Source organism: Tyto alba, unplaced genomic scaffold (genome assembly GCF_018691265.1).
Source record: "Tyto alba isolate M040663 unplaced genomic scaffold, T.alba_DEE_v4.0 Super-Scaffold_7, whole genome shotgun sequence".
In the NCBI taxonomy this organism is placed as follows: domain Eukaryota; kingdom Metazoa; phylum Chordata; class Aves; order Strigiformes; family Tytonidae; genus Tyto; species Tyto alba.
In genome coordinates this window covers 30,974,920-30,991,271 of record NW_024881328.1, presented here as the reverse complement: position 1 = coordinate 30,991,271, position 16,352 = coordinate 30,974,920, and the positions used below count along the sequence as shown (strand labels likewise).

General features: G+C 35.3%; 1 protein-coding gene across 8 annotated transcripts in view; it reads right to left on the bottom strand.

Moving 5' to 3' along the window:
* Positions 1-16,352, bottom strand: part of FAM126B (family with sequence similarity 126 member B) — a 55,947-nt gene that overhangs the window by 30,512 nt on the left and 9,083 nt on the right. The window lies entirely within an intron of this gene.

The following is a 16,352-nucleotide window of genomic DNA, read 5'->3' as shown; positions in this document are numbered from 1 at the left end:
TAACAAAGCTGGTTGCCATTAAAAAAAGAAAACAAACAAACAAACAAACACAAACCAACAACACAACAACAAAAAAACACTCAGCATTTGAGCAGGGGGAAAAAGGGAGAAATTGCCTTCATCCAAAAAGAAGGCTCTGTCACCTATGTGGAAAACCCTCATGTATTAGTGATACACAGTACTACAAGCACACTAGAAAGGAAAGCTGAAGCACTATTTCTTATGAAGAACAGTGTAAGAAAGATGCAAGATGAAAGAAAAGAGTAATACTTTTATAAAATGTAAGCTGAATCAGTATCTTGACTTTGGAGAACTTACACCTCTTAAATGGAATACATTGAAGACTCTTCCTTACCATCACTGTTACTAATACATATTCCTTACAGAGCCAAAATTTCAGTGTCATTGCAAGAATCATGTATTACACTGAAGTTCACCTTTCACTGCAGGATCTCTTCATGCTGAGCATGAGGTGAACAACACACAAATGAGCTCCTCTAGGTAAATTAAAAGATTTCACTATCTGGAGATCTGTAATAGGAAACTGAAGTATACAAATAACAGGTCTATTCCATTCCATACTGTGTATTCAATTAATTACTTTCCCAAATTACTGAATTACTAAAAAGTCTCTTTTTTTTTTTTTCCCTCCTCCACGCTAATTAGTGATAGGCTAACAGGAGGTACCATCCTTTTCAGGCTGCACTGCAAAACTTTCATCACAAGACAGTATACACAAACCAATGTCCTCTATGAGTTTCCTAAAATCAACTGGGTTTTTTAAAAATGCAACTCCTTGCAGAACTCTTAGATAATATACTTCTGAATGAATGAAATTCAAATACCCCTCTTATTACCCTGACAATATTTATGAGGAGCTTGGAGAGAAAAAAAAAAAAAAAAAAGAAAAAATTCTACCCCATAGGCACACTGTAGCTGATGCATACAGATTTTTAAACACACATAGGACACCTGAAAGACAAATATATGTATGTATTTAACTTCTTATCTGTTGTTTTTTGTAATTATTAGGCACGTGTTTTCAAGACAGAGTATCAGGTCTATAAAGTTTGATTCAGGACTTCCAGAAGCTTCCCAAGTTTTTTAACATGCTAGAACAACCTTTACATCCAGACACGGTATCTGATATACACTACTCTCTAGAAATGTCATGAAGTCCCATCTAGCTCTAAGTTATTACGCTTGCTACCTAGAGGTTCAGTTGTACCTAACCTGCTATCCCTAGTGTCAAAACCAAATATACAGATGCTGGAAGTTCACCAGGCAAGCCTTTCCAGAGCTGCATTAAGTTAAACATATTTTTTTCCTGGAGAGGAAGTTAAGTTATTTTACCCCCAAAGCAATAATCACAGTTATATACCAGCAAATCAGACAAGGAAATTTCTATTTCTGTATAGTTTTCCTCACAAAAAGACCAAGCACCTAAGCAGATGTGCACAGACCCAGTTAGAGAATCAGGATGTAACAGTTCAAAATTTCTTGTTCACTTGTCAGTTTACTTACAAACAAAATGTGTACATTATCTAGAACTAAATTTAAGTAGAATTAAAAAAAAAAAAAAATTACATAGCTACACAAACGTGTGGGGGGTTTTCAAACTATTTTACCCATAGAAAACAGTAAATAACTGTCCTTAAATCAGAGGCAAGCATCATCTGTAACTAGTGGCCAAAAATTCCCCTCTCCCTCAAACAGTTACTTCAGCTTGGAAAATCCTATTAAAATCCGGAGGCAAGTAGCTGCTGTCCTCCAGCACTGTATCACCTTGAGAGATTACATCAACTCTATATGAAGTTGACTATTTCTTTGGAGAAACATTGCAAGGGGCAATTAAGATTATGCTTAAAAACAAACTATCAAAAAACAAAAAAAAAAAAATCCACACCAAAACACAAATTCCCCCTTCTCTTTACTCCAGTGAATAGCAATATGTATGAAACTACAGCACAGCTCCAACAGGAAAGCAAAATGTGTATTTGATAAAGCTACAGTGAGCACCAAATACTACTGTGTGTTTTAAGTAGCAGCAAGCGTTCTTTCCCCTATAGCACTACAATTCAGAGCAAGACTGCAGGGAGAACACCAAGCAAGCTAATTGTTGCAGAAATAAGGAAACACACAAGGCTATCAAGAAACATATGCATCAGCCCAGTACCAATGTGATAGTTTGGAGTAAGAGAAAAATACTATAAATAAGTGACATCAATGAATTGAAGAATTAACAGTTCTCCTAGATCAGGATTTAGCCTGCCATATCTAAAGAAATTACAAAACCACTAAGAGTTGCAAGTGATTCAAATGCTTTACTGTGAACATTACAGAGCTCTCAGTGTTCTTACTATGTTAAATTAAAAATGTCAAGTATCATAATGGCATGACACCTAACCTACCTGAGAAATTAACTCCTCTTACAGCAGTCTATTGAGCCTTAGAGAAAGTCCACATATGGCTGTTTGTCAAACAAGTCAACTCAAAGTTAAGAACTAAACCTGTGCTGGTGTCAAAATTTGGGTGCAGTTTGATACTGCAGTTATAAGCCCATCAGTGGCTAGCTACCATGACAAAGAAAAGTCAACCTTCTGCTCCAGTATCCCACATACTTCTCTCCCAATGTGCTATGTATCGGCCTTCAAGGAAGCCCTGTCTGGGGACTTTTTCCAGAGTACATCAGCTTCAGAACCAAAGCCATACCTGCTGCCTAGGAAAGCAGCCATCTTGAGAAAAACTGCTGAAGAACAGAGCTTACACTCTGTGCCCTTTAGAGAACAATGCCAGAAACAAAATCCGGTGCACAGTGTTCTCTTACATGTGGTACAGTAAGATTTTAACAGCTCTATTTTGAAAAAGCATATGAATTTTTGTTAAGATTGTACATGACAATCTCCAAAGGATGCAAAGGATTAGAATATGGAGTATCTACCACAGGAATCTTGTGCTTATTCATCCCTGAAGAAAAGGACACGGTAATAGGTTTTTTTGTGTATTTGCTAGGAGAATGGTGAAAAAGAATGCTCCACACAGTAGATCTTTTGGGGCCACCTCTACTGTACAATCTATCCACTTTCACTTAATGAAAATTCCACACACAGCTTTGTGTCATTCCTTATATAAATACAGCTGGTTGTTCGGATACTTTCAGAATGTTTTTTGATGGGATGTACATTAAAGATCAAGAATATGAACTGTATCCCAGGAGGAAAAGCACCTTATCTGTATGCCAGTCTTGCACCACATTTATAGAAAAATATAAACACAAACTATTCATTTCTCCAATGCTACATCTGCATCCTTCCTGGAAGACTTTTCCAGATGTTAAAGCTTGCTTTGCTCAAGTGGCTTAAAAAGGACATAAACATACAGCTCTGCTGTATCAATACAGAAGTAGCCCACACCTATTCCAGCTGGGATTACTCTACTAGTTCCATTTTAGGACAAATTGTATCTCCCTTTGAAATTATTCTGGCTAGATACTAAAAACATTTTTCAGGACTTGTACAAACAGGCAAGATAGTCAGGCCACGGATTTACTGCACTGACTCCGTACATGAACACTTCACAAAAGCACAGTGAGCACCTTAGTGCAGTGCTGAGTGGCTGTGCCCAGTCTCAAGCCTCCCAAGGAGCTTGCCGGAGTGGGGAGCACTGCCCCATTCTGCACTGCACCAGCCAGGCTGCACCCGATGCACTTTGCCACTTCTGCATGAGAGGAACACAAACACAACAGCTACGTGATGGTCTGAGCCTGACATGCAGGCTGTACTCTGTGATTTTCACGTGAGCATCTGTAAGGCACACCTCCTGCTTACATGCACTCCCTGGTTTGCTGTACCTTTGGGGAAAAAAAAAATATCAAACACTGTGTGGATGCATCTCTAAAATAAACTGGTTCAACTGCATTAAATCATGTGCATGTTTATTCAAAGTTGAAGCAGCCTAAACTAAGAGTACTGAATTTAATTTCCAGAGTGTCCACATCTTTTAAAAGCAAACAAAATACAGGGAATAAGAGACTTCTCACATTTATTTTAAAAAGACTAGATTTTTTTTTTTCTACTAAGGCTCAAAGGTTCTTATAATAGGTAGGAACCATAATAACTAAGCAGAAATTTAGTTATTAGTAACAGTAATAATTAAATATACTAAAATATTTTTACATATGGACTGATTGTTAGGATTCCTTACATACTGAATAAGCAAGCAATTTTAAATTCACAGTAAAGCATGGAATAGAAAAGTTAGCTGTGAATACAGTCACTCAGTGTTAAAATCAAATATAAAAATCAATTACTGAAGTGCTTCCCAAAAGAAGAACTTAAAATAATAATTAAAAAGTTTTCTCCTAAACTTATTCATTTGGCATAAAGTGTCAGAATATGAGACTTAAGGCTGCTAAATCATTAGACCTGAAATCCTTATGCTTAATATTAAAGCTGCAGTACTCAGAGGAAGTCACAGTCTTGCATTGTGCATCTGCCAATTATAGTTGAGATTTAAACAGAATTTTACCAAACAAAAGCTCTCACCTAGCTCATGGTATGCACACAAATAAAAAAGTACAAAACCATTGGTTAACTCTTGCTGCTAACAAATGAGCTGCCCAGGCATTTAAAAACTTAACTTTCATTGGGATATATCAGATAGCACTTCACAACTTTGACTTTCCAGGTGCACTTATGATGACAGCTCGGAGAAGATTAAACTAGTTATAAAATATGTATAAACTAAGAGACAATGAAAATGACATTACCAACAGACTGAAATACCATGAGATTACATTTAAACGACAACCCTTTCATTTGCTTACCTAGAAATAGATTCCCATTTTAAAGCTACATTTCATATAATTCATCATTCTCTATATTATTGTCTTTGAAAATACCAAAGTCTGAAATAGAACTTATTACAGTAATATTCTATCAAGACAATGAAACCTAAAACCTGGATAACTGCCCAAGAACTTTTGACTTCTACAGTAATAGACATGAAAAAGGATTTAATCAACTTCTTTCATCAGAGCACACATTTTTCACTTACATTTAGAGTAAAAACATACTGAATGAATAAGTTATTTACCAATCTGCATTTAAACCACTAACCAAGATCAAATTGCAACAGCAAAGTGATTACCCAGATAATCAGAGCCAATGGCACTCACTATACAGATATACCGTTAGAGGATTAAAAAGAAAAAAAGTGCTATCAACTAGATATGAATAATTCTTGACAAACGTCAACAAGATACGTCTATTCAAATGCACAGAGGTTTTTTGTTGTTGGTCTGTATTTTATTTGGGGCGTTTGTTTGCTTTAAAGAAGCCAGAATTCTATACTGGCTTCAAAATACATGGGAGAAGTTACATGAATGGGATGTGCACTTCAAGAATAATTCAGTACTTTTTTGCCATTATATATATATGTCACAATGTATATAATGTAATTGAGTCCTAGGTGCATGATGAATAACAATACTATATATTTTTTACCTCAAAGACTATGGCAAGAATATTTTGTAATTAAAACCGGAACTGTCTCAACAAAAAGAATGAAGCTTCAAGCTGCATAATCTCTTTCCAGTGTCACTCATGCAAGAGAACATGACTGGCTGACAGTAGGTCTAAAAGAACAGAAAACTCAATTATCAATATAGATTGCTCCTCCAAGATACATACACACTTCTCTTGTATCTATAATTCATTACTGAACATGGAAAGAAGTGTACTTAAAGAAAGATTCCTCCATGCTACTTCTGTAAAAACATAGCATGGAAAACATCAAAAATGCATCCGTACTCTGAACTAAATTTACATACAATCCTTTGATCCAGAATGTTCATAGCTCCATAACAACAGCACCTTTGTTTAATATAATTATCACTCTGGGAAGCAGAACAGATAAAAGACAGCATGAGATAAGGTGGTCAGAACTACATAGGAAACATGCTTCACCACCACACGCACATTTTAACAAGACTGGTGAACTCTGGAGAAAGGAAACCGGGCAACATGCTGACAAACACAGATAACAAAATAACAATTAGAACTTCTCATGATGAATTATTCTTGAATGCAGAGCTTTAAAAGACCAAATGGAAAAAAAATGGGTAATACATTCAACAACTTAATGAAAACACTCAGGAATGTTAGCAACATTCAGAAAAGAAATCAAGATGTTTGACCACACAGAAGTGGTACAAAGCAAATCTGAAAACATCTAATTAGAGCATACAAAATTGATAATATGCTCTTATTTGAAATACTGGCCCATATTTGATTCAAGCAACATAAAAAAAAGTATGCATAAGGCAGAAAAGTGGTTAAGAGGCAGCTAATGACAAAGATAATGAAATATAACTTTTAACCTCGGTATGGGAATAATTTTTAAAATACAAAGAAGAACTCCATGCCTTAGAAGCACATGGAACTAAGCGGTGGAGAAGGTAGAATGGATTTTTTGTAACACAATAAAACAAAATAAAACATTAAAATGTAACAAGGTAGAAATGTTAGACTGCTAACAGTATACTGTTTCTCATACTGTAAGAGTAGCACTCATTATCATAAAATATCATGAGGGCAATAAGAAGATATTTTAGATACACATTATAACACCTGTTTTACATAATTACTTCTTTTGTAGAACAAGAAGAATAAAGGAGAAAAACTTAATGGTGTAAGCTAGAACTTAATTGATATTCTTTACAAAAAACTCCTAGGAGCATCTCATTCCTTAATTGCTCAGTATATAGCTGTATACAGCTTCATCCACATACTGTCAAGTTACATGTTAAACTATATTAAACAGCCATGGTATGGTCTGATTTCCACACTGGAAAAGGGCTTGACTCTTAGGCTAATCCGATCCCAAGAGAAAATAAGACCAGGCTTGGTAACGTTCAATTTTGGTACATCACTTCTTTTACTCATTTAAAAGTACATGCATTATAAGATACATTTCTTATAACAAACATATCACAAATACCATTGTGATTCCTTTCTATCCATCTATGTAAATACATTATTCTATCACAATCATATTTAATAAACACTTATATAAGCTGCCCTTTTGGTAAAGACATAAAAAAAATAAATCAAAAAAAAACTGTTGTCCTCAACAAATCAGAACTACAACTTGGCATTAGAAAGAGGTAAAAGCATTCTGCCAGAACTCTCTTGGCCACACAGCTCCGCAACATAGAGAAACAGAAACTCCTACAAAGTACAAAACTGACAAAGGCAGAAAGAAACAAAATATTGTCTGGACAGTTATTAATATAAATCATCAGCTCAACCATTCTCTTTAACAGAAATAAAGCCCTCATCCAACTCTAGTTCTTAGGTAATTTAATTGCAAGCTTACGTGGACAGACATGCATTCCAACTTCAAAATATAAATGCTGACGTATGCTATATGTGGGATTTAGGTTGCCAGCCTTATTAAACAAGCCTTAATCGTGCAAAACAACTTGGATAAGACATTTCTTCCCTGCCCACTCTCAATCACTAGTAATAATCAGGCTAAAAAACTTCTTTTTTGGACACCAGCAACAAAGAGTCGTGTGAAAATGATGGGAGAAAGCCTTACTACAGTGAAGTCAAAGATGACTGACAATACTCCTGTACATTTTCACAGTACCATACTTGCAGAGCGAGCTCTGTTTCTTAGCAAAAAGGTCACATAAATTTCACCTGCTGCCAAAAATGGGGTAAGGAAAAGACACAGCCCATCTGTTCCAAAAAGTCTCCTTGAAGTCATTTTAAGCCTTATGTTGTCATCTGTACCTTTTCAAGCACCAGAAGGCTCAGCTGCCAAACCTATATTTCTACAGTTACTACAGTGAAACTATGCTTTGCAGATACAAAATCGATGAAGATAAATAATTAGGGGAAGGTAGATGAAAATACAACATGGAAAATAGACACTTTATAACGGAGTTTTAAAAATTATTTTAAAGCTGATGTTTTCATTGTATTGTACAGAGTAGTTGTAGAAAGTTATGGAAGTCAGATGACTAAGGAAAAATTTAAGTCTTGTTTACTTCACGGAGTCTAAGAACCTGACTAAAACACAATTGTACACTTGTAGCTGAATCCATCTCTTAGGATTTTATGCAATGAATGAAGCAGAGAAGAGAAAAGTTAAGACGATCGAGAACGTGGAAGGAAACATTTCTCTTCTGTATATGAAAAAAGTACTCCTCTAATTACAAGATTTGGGAAACAATAATATAATAAAGAAATCATCTTGCAGCCTTAAATACAGCAAAACAGATATTCTATTATAAAGACTCATCGCCCTTAAAAATACACACACACACACACACACGTAGGTTAGCCATAGAAATGTTACCTTATTCTCTCAGCACCAGTTTCCTTAGAAACAATTTCACGTAGTCATCCTACACTAAACCTAAAACATTCTCTTGTCAGGATCCTGTGTGATAACCCATCCTACGCTGAATACAGGCTCGTCCTCCCTTTGCATCAGTTCATATGCAATAACTCTTCTTATGCTAGTTTGTCTGTAACTCATTAATTTCTTTACTTACGAAAACATTTCCATGCAAATTACTTTCCATGTAACCCTACCTCTCCGAAACACCTTGTTGGTTCACAGTTTTAGTTCACGAAGTAACTTAAATCTAGAAAGACTTAACTAAAGATAGAAAATGTGTAGTAAAAATGGAGCCTAAAAAATAAAAAAATCTAACAGCAAACTAGCACTTGCAAAACCATGGTTAAGGGACACTCACTGCTAAGTACTAAAAATGCAAAGGCACAAGCTAGGAGAAATATTGAAACAGAATTTCTGTGGGAACAAAACCAAGACAAAAAAAAAAAAAAAAAAACAAAAAACAACAAAAAAACATACCACCAAAAACCACTCAACACATACTCTGGAATAGGACTGCAAACGTTATGCTGAGAAAGATCACTGTCTTGCCCGCAAAGGAAAGAAATGCATGCAGAAACAGTTCTAGGAGTACGAACAGCAGATTCTAAGCAGCTGCCCATTTTTGAGCTGTAAAATCGTCACTTTATAGAAATAAATGTCTGTTATAGTACGAAAATACCCATAAAAACAATGAAGTCTTCTATCAATTCAAGACCAATAAAATATCAATACATACTTCTCTCTGCAGTATCTGCTACCAACTGTAATTCACACAAGCCAGAAATTAGGTTATATATTTGTTATTTTACCCAACCACCTTTCTTCTACCTGAAATATTACCAAAAAAATCTAACCTAAAGGATCCTCTGCTCAAAGTAATGAAAATCCCCATCCTAATCTTTCCAACTTCCAGATGGTAAAGGCTTCAGCTCCAAGAAGTAGAGATTAAGTAAATGAAGCTGAGGTGACAGATTTCAACTTCCATCCATATACTTACTTACACATCCACAAACTCTTAAATGAGAGGAATATTCAAATTTATCTGAATTTACTTCAATTATAGTTATAATTATATCATATGGCTGATTTTTTTAAATGATACAGTAAGAATACAAAGTTCCAACATAAAACTTCAAAATGCCAGAGTTCAGGTCCATGAGCATTAGGATATGTTCCTTTATTGCATGATACCGTAAATTTCATGTGTGACTCAGATGCATCATTCACATTTAAGATGTATGGTTTTCAAGGATAAAATTAATTCTGATTGATATGCTGGTCTTGCTTTTCTTATACAACTTCCCAGACTTCAAAAAGCAAACTGAACAACTAATATAGTTACATGAAATGTCACTGATCTCACCACTACTCATCAAGACAACACAACTTCAGAACAGCACAGATCTCTTCTGCTTGACCTAATGGAACATACGAGGCAGTTAAGCCCTGCACACAAAACACGAGGAGGACTTAAGCCACACACAGAGACTGTATGCTGTTCACAGAGTAGCATCAAAAATCCAGAAACGCAAGATCTGCTTCAATTTTTAGAGTCAAAACTGCTCAGACCACAGCTGCCTACTTCCAATTGTTACTTTATAGGAAATAACTTGTCTTCTTCCATGTCATGCATCACAACAGTATTTCAGTGTCAGTCATTTTCAATCCCACACTTGTTTCCCGCAAGCTAGAAAGGAGTTTTAAGAATGGCAAAGAACAATCTCACAAAATGAGAAGAAAAACACTGTTATTTCATATTGAGATTAAACAGACCATACAAGTCAGAATTTCCACATAAGTAACACATGTTCCTAACCATCTTTATGCTGTACAACACAATCCATTAAGAGCTACCTCAACTATCCACATAGCTGACCCAATTGATTAAGGTGACTGCTATAAAAATTGATGCTTATGACCAACCCTACTAACTTCACTATGATTTCATCAAGAACAAGAAATTACATGGTTGGACTCTCTCCTCCACAGAAAACACGCAAAGTAACAGTCTCTAAAGAAAGCACAGCCTTTTTTAATCACCTTATTAGAAGCTCCCATGAAATTCTGAAACTCAGCTTACTATACTTGGCATTCTGTGGCCTATCACATGGAAGTATATGCTACTTCTCTGTGAAATAACTGTATAAGAATTAAAACATTAGTAAACTAGTGCAACAACTACACCAGTTTCCCCTTTTGTCTTGGTATGAGTTTAATAATTAATCTTCATGTTGAATAGTTAAACACAATGCATACTGTTTACACAGTAGTTATTCTTCTACTGTTAAACCAATATTAGAACAGAATAAAGACTGACCAGTCATAAGGAAGGACTAGTTAATATTTTAGTGTGAAGTAGTTAATTTTTTATATTTTTTTCAAATAGTGAGGAGTACTAAGTTACTAATATATATGGGGTTTTTTCTTGGGAGGGGGGGGTTGTTTGGTGGTGTTCTATAGGTTTTTTAATCTGAAATTTAAAGTCTTTTTTTCTGGGGCAAAACTTTGCATACAGTCTCTTTAGGAACATGATGTAAACCAAGCACAAAAATTTTAAAGCAACCACATCTTTTATGCACCTTGTCGGGCAAGACTTTCCACAACACTTTTCATTTATCTAAGCTATAGATCAGTATTAAAAACCAAAACCAAACCCAAACAAAAAAAAAAAAAAAAAAAAAAAAAGAAAAACAAACAACACAACCAGCCTTCGACACGTGTATAGCCTTGATGACTTCAGGTGAAATGCACAGTCCTATTCCTCCTTACCCCAACACTGCAGAAACAAGAGCAAGATACTAAACACATACTTCTCATACTTTGTTTCTACTCATAGCCTGAACAAAATGAAAAGTTTTTGTCAAATAGTGCCCTAATGTACATTCAAAAAGCAAGAGTGTTTCAAGATTACAGATTTAACAGGCATTAAAAATCCGGACAGCTAGGTCCATGAGTACCCTTCTTCCAGTTTGTTTGGTGTGTAGGAAGGAATGGAATTTGTTTATACATGGTCAATTTTACAGTGCTCTAGGTATTCAAACATATTTTCTTGCACTCAGAAAAACAATAGCAGAGATTCTCACCAAGGACTCAATGTTCTAAACACCAGCCATTTTTACATAGCCTCACCATTCACAGAGAAACTCTGGTGTTTTGTTTGTAATACTAAGTAGTTTTCCTGCTAAAAAAAAACTTTAAAAAGCAGTTGGTAGAACAGTGGTTTTCCTTCCCTCAAGTCTCCTCAGTAAATTTACTTTTGGAAAAAGACCAGAGATTGCCATATATGCAAACATGTCAAAGAGTTATACTACTGTTTTTCACATTACTCTTCCTCACAAAATTTTCTATAATATGTTTACTTGAAATAGAAATACATCCACATGAACTATACTCAACATAAACAGTTTCCTTATTCTTTTACAGGTAAGTCACATTGTCCACCTAAGTAACGTTTATGATCCTATTTTTTTTTAATTAATTATATTGGCAATACAGAAAATTCAGTTCTTTCTCTGCAAACATATTGTCAAAAATTTTTTAAACAGTGTTACCCTTCTGTTTCTCTATGAAATTGTACTGATAGGAATCAGCAGCATTTACTGAAGTTCCAGCACCAGGCACATTTTTGATATAAGGAATAGTCATCTAACACTCTTCATACACTGTGCTTTACAAAACACATGCAGTCTTTCAAGGGAAACTTAGTAGGTTTAGAAGTACTGAGGTTATTGGAATGCAGACAGTGGACCTGCAGAGAAGTACTGAGTAACTTCTCAAGAAGTATTGTTATTCAGGTATAAAGCCAAAACCCAAAAAACCCCAAAACCACCACAACTACAAAAAAACAACAAAGCAAAACCAACCCACATAGTTCATATGTAACCACACTACATGAGAAAACTTTTCTGAACAAAATAAAAATCCAGACCTAACACCATGGTACTTGCAATTATGTACAGATTTGCAAGTTAAGATAATTGTGCAATAATTAATTATCAGTGAGCAGCAGGAGTTTCATACTTTGGGGGGGAAATCCTCATGCTTTTTGCCTTACCTCCCAGCTATCCAACTGGCACATTGCAAAGACTTTTGTAGCCATATTTTAATGATTTTGTTTCCTAATCAGTTCTGTTTCATTTGAATAATTCAAAGCAAGAAATAAGATTGTAACTTCAAACATTCTTCTGCAATAAAAAGTAAATGCTAATAAAAACATTTTTCATTCTCCATAGATGCAACGTATATGGACGAACATGTAGAATTTACTCATAGCAACATTACACATTTCAGAAAGCTAAAGTCTGCATTCACAGAAGCACAGATATAATCATCACAATCTACTCAAAGTCAACACACATTAATAAAGCAGAATGCCCCAACAGTTGATAGAAATAGAAATAAAATAACTATTACCGAATTCTTCATAAAAACAATAAATGCAGGAAAAATATTTTGTCTATCAAAAGCTACCCATTGGAATATGAATTTGAAATATCTCAAACTCGATAAAACTGAAAACTCCGTAAAGCGGTGATTGAGGTTTCCTAATTAGCACAATAATGTCCATTTAAGATCTGTTCTCTCCTCTCTCTCACGAGACTAAAAATTTATTATCAAAATAAACTATCAAATACAGTCTTTGGTAGGTTGCAATCATGGGAGTGTCATCAGTAGAGAAAAACAATTGACCGTCACACACACACGCATCTCCACCAGCCAAATGTGGTAAAGTTCCTACAAAACATGTCAGTAAGATGACAACCAGCATAGCATCCCCCTCCCCCCTCTGACCAACAGATCATTTTAAAGCTTTCTGCAGCATACATCAAATCTTAATTTATTAGATGAATAGTATCTAGAGGCATCCTCCTCTTTACTTCAGTTTTCTTGAACTTCCTTCTACTTTTATCAAGCCCAGTGCTCTGTCTTTAGCACAGAACAATACCTGTAAGTCTGAGGAAAAGGGCACGGATTAAATAAAAAACAACCTTTGAACATTTGGTTAATTATACGTTGCCAAATAAAGTAAAGGGGGACCCACACACACACAAAACACCCTGTGACAATGAGCACAATACTTCATTACACAACTTCAGCAGCATCAATACCAGTTAGTACTGGCCACTGACCCCTGACTCAGTCTGGAATCCATTCATAGACCTTAACCCAATCAGGACTTTGTGCACAACAAATGCAAAATCCCACTGTTACACATTTATTTTTGTGCCTTATCATCATGACTTTAACTCAATTTAAATATTGAAGTAACTAGAGAAAGAGAAAAAAAAAAGGGTAAAATTACAAAGTTAATGTATAAGCATTACTATGGAATTTATTAGAGCATCTACAATAATTTTCCTAAGAATTCCAGAGTTTACATTTCAGCTAACTTGTGAAGTCAAAAACTTGACTTAAAATGCTATCATTTTAATTTTGGTAAAAAAGGGAAATTAGTGTAATAGTTTTAGTTTTGTCATGTAAACTGTAAAAATCAACTGCTAAAAAGCATAGTAGACCTATAGCTAACAATGGATTTAACCTATAGAGAGGAAAAAAGCAAAGCACGCGCTCTCTCAAAATGTTTAGTGCAGTGATTCCTGGAACACAAAATATGTGTGTATAATGCAGCTGCCATGTGAAATACACAAATAAATACACAGATGCCTCGAAAACATTCTGTGGCTGAAGTGACTGTAGGAATCCAACAAAGTTTCATTTCTGTATGTACAAAGAATGACTGCATACATATTTTCACCACTGATGCAAAAAAGGTACACGTTCTGTGATGGTAGCAGTTATTCTCACTAAGACTACATCTTAAAGCACTGCAGTGTGTATTCCAAGTCCGCTCAACACCTGCCCAAACAAAAGGGCATCTGCTATTTCTGCAGGTGGGTCCTTTGGAGAGTCACAGACAACAAGCTATGCCTCAACTGTTCACATTCTAGCAATCAGCTGGACAGACTGGGCAAATATTCAGGGCAAATTATTTTAAATTTTTTATTTGCTATCTCAAGTTCTAACACTGGTTATGGTGAGGAGAAAGAAAATCTTCACCAACGAAACAAAAAGAAAGCTAAGAAGTTCTCTTATTCTACAGATAAACAGAGGCTTCTCAAACTCACGTGGTGTTTACAGTAACCTGGGTGAAGACAAAGTTGAAGAGTCACAGCACATAAAACAAGCCTTGGCAGGTACACAGATCTGAGCAAACAGAAAACATAATAGCCTGCTACTAGCCATCCTGTTCGCTGGAGAATCACAAAATACATGTGACAGTTATGATTTGAAGGAAGAGTTGCAGTTACAGACTATTAAAATAAACAGCACAGAAATACATATTATGAATGCTCAGCATAAATTAGTTTGGTAATTTAGGTGATTTTTTTCTACTTTCATTCAACTTACCCTCCAGACCAGGATTCCCATCTCTATCTGTATTTCCATAGATAACACTTGAACGGTTTAAAGATTTTCATGGAGCTGTTGCTACTCTGACATGGTGAGATTTGTGCTACACTCTGCTGCAGTTCACTAACTTGAGTTAAACAATTAAAATGGCTCACATGACGTATGACAAAACCAGCACCTCATTCTGTGATCTTCCCAAGAAATTACCACAGATATGGTTTAGTAACTTCCAGAAACTTAAGGATGTTACAATTTGAAACTATTGCACAGATGAAAGATTAAGGACACACAATTAACAACTTAGGAGCAGCTTTGGAAGCTCAGCAATTCTGTCTAAGGGCTGCTCTATGCTAAGAACAAGAAACAAGCAACTTAAAAAAAAAAATCCATACACATAAGGAACAATTCATTTTTCATTTTTCCATTCTGCATCTAAACCTCACCTTGGTCTCATCTGTGTCCATATTTAGCTCACATCTCTATGCTGTTCTGGCTCAACTGAACATCTTAAAAAAAAAAAAAAAAAAAAGCAATGGAAAGTTCTCCACTGTTACACACAGAGAAATATGAGCTTTTGCTAGGATAAATCCTTCATCATCATGCTTTACATTTCTATGTAAAAGGGCACATTATTATTGCTTAAGAAACTCCTCAATCACTTCTTGTGTAATTTCACTACAGTAAGTGAACTTTAACCAATGATCTGTCTATCTCACTGCTGTTACTAAAGTATTAAGAGTTTGAAAAGATATTAATGCTCCCCCTTACTCTTATACTATCACTGACATACAAAGACAGACTTGTACTATCAAGACTGGTCTCTAACTACAAACACATGTGTTAGTTTCATCTACTAGAGTTCAGTTTTATGTATTTTAGCAAAGCAACATGGTTACAACAGAAGTCTGGAAATTCACACTCTAACCTTAATTCTGCAGAAGTAAATATAAATCTTAGCATTGACTTCAACTGTGACAGAAGTATGAAGAATTTTCATTTGGAAAATTTAGCTAGCGAGTATCCACACATCAAGGGATCTGACATCTTTCATTAAGTTACATGCAGATACCAAAGACCAGTGCAACAATCATTCTAAGTAGGGAGCTATTTTTAACTGCATGTGTGTTTCCAACCATAAAGAATGAGGGACAGGTGCCATATGCAGAATCATAAAATATTTTTTCAAAAAAGTAGACCCTTAACCTGGAATAACAGAGATACCAACGCACAATGTAGATTTTTCTTCTTTGCCCTACTTTGATGGCATGCACAATGATGCTTGATAAACTGCTCACTCCACCCCCTACACAACTAGGTTTACATAAAAGCCTCCTACTTTCTGAAAGTTATTGACCCTCCTATGTTCAACCATCATAATGTTGCTACTACACTATCTAAAGCAGAGAGTGGAATTATCAGTGTAGCTTACACATGGGGCACACTGGTCATAAGATATCAGATCTTCACAAAGTTCATGTTTTAAAAAAATCATAATTTCTAGCTAATTATTTTTCTCATACAGGAAAGAT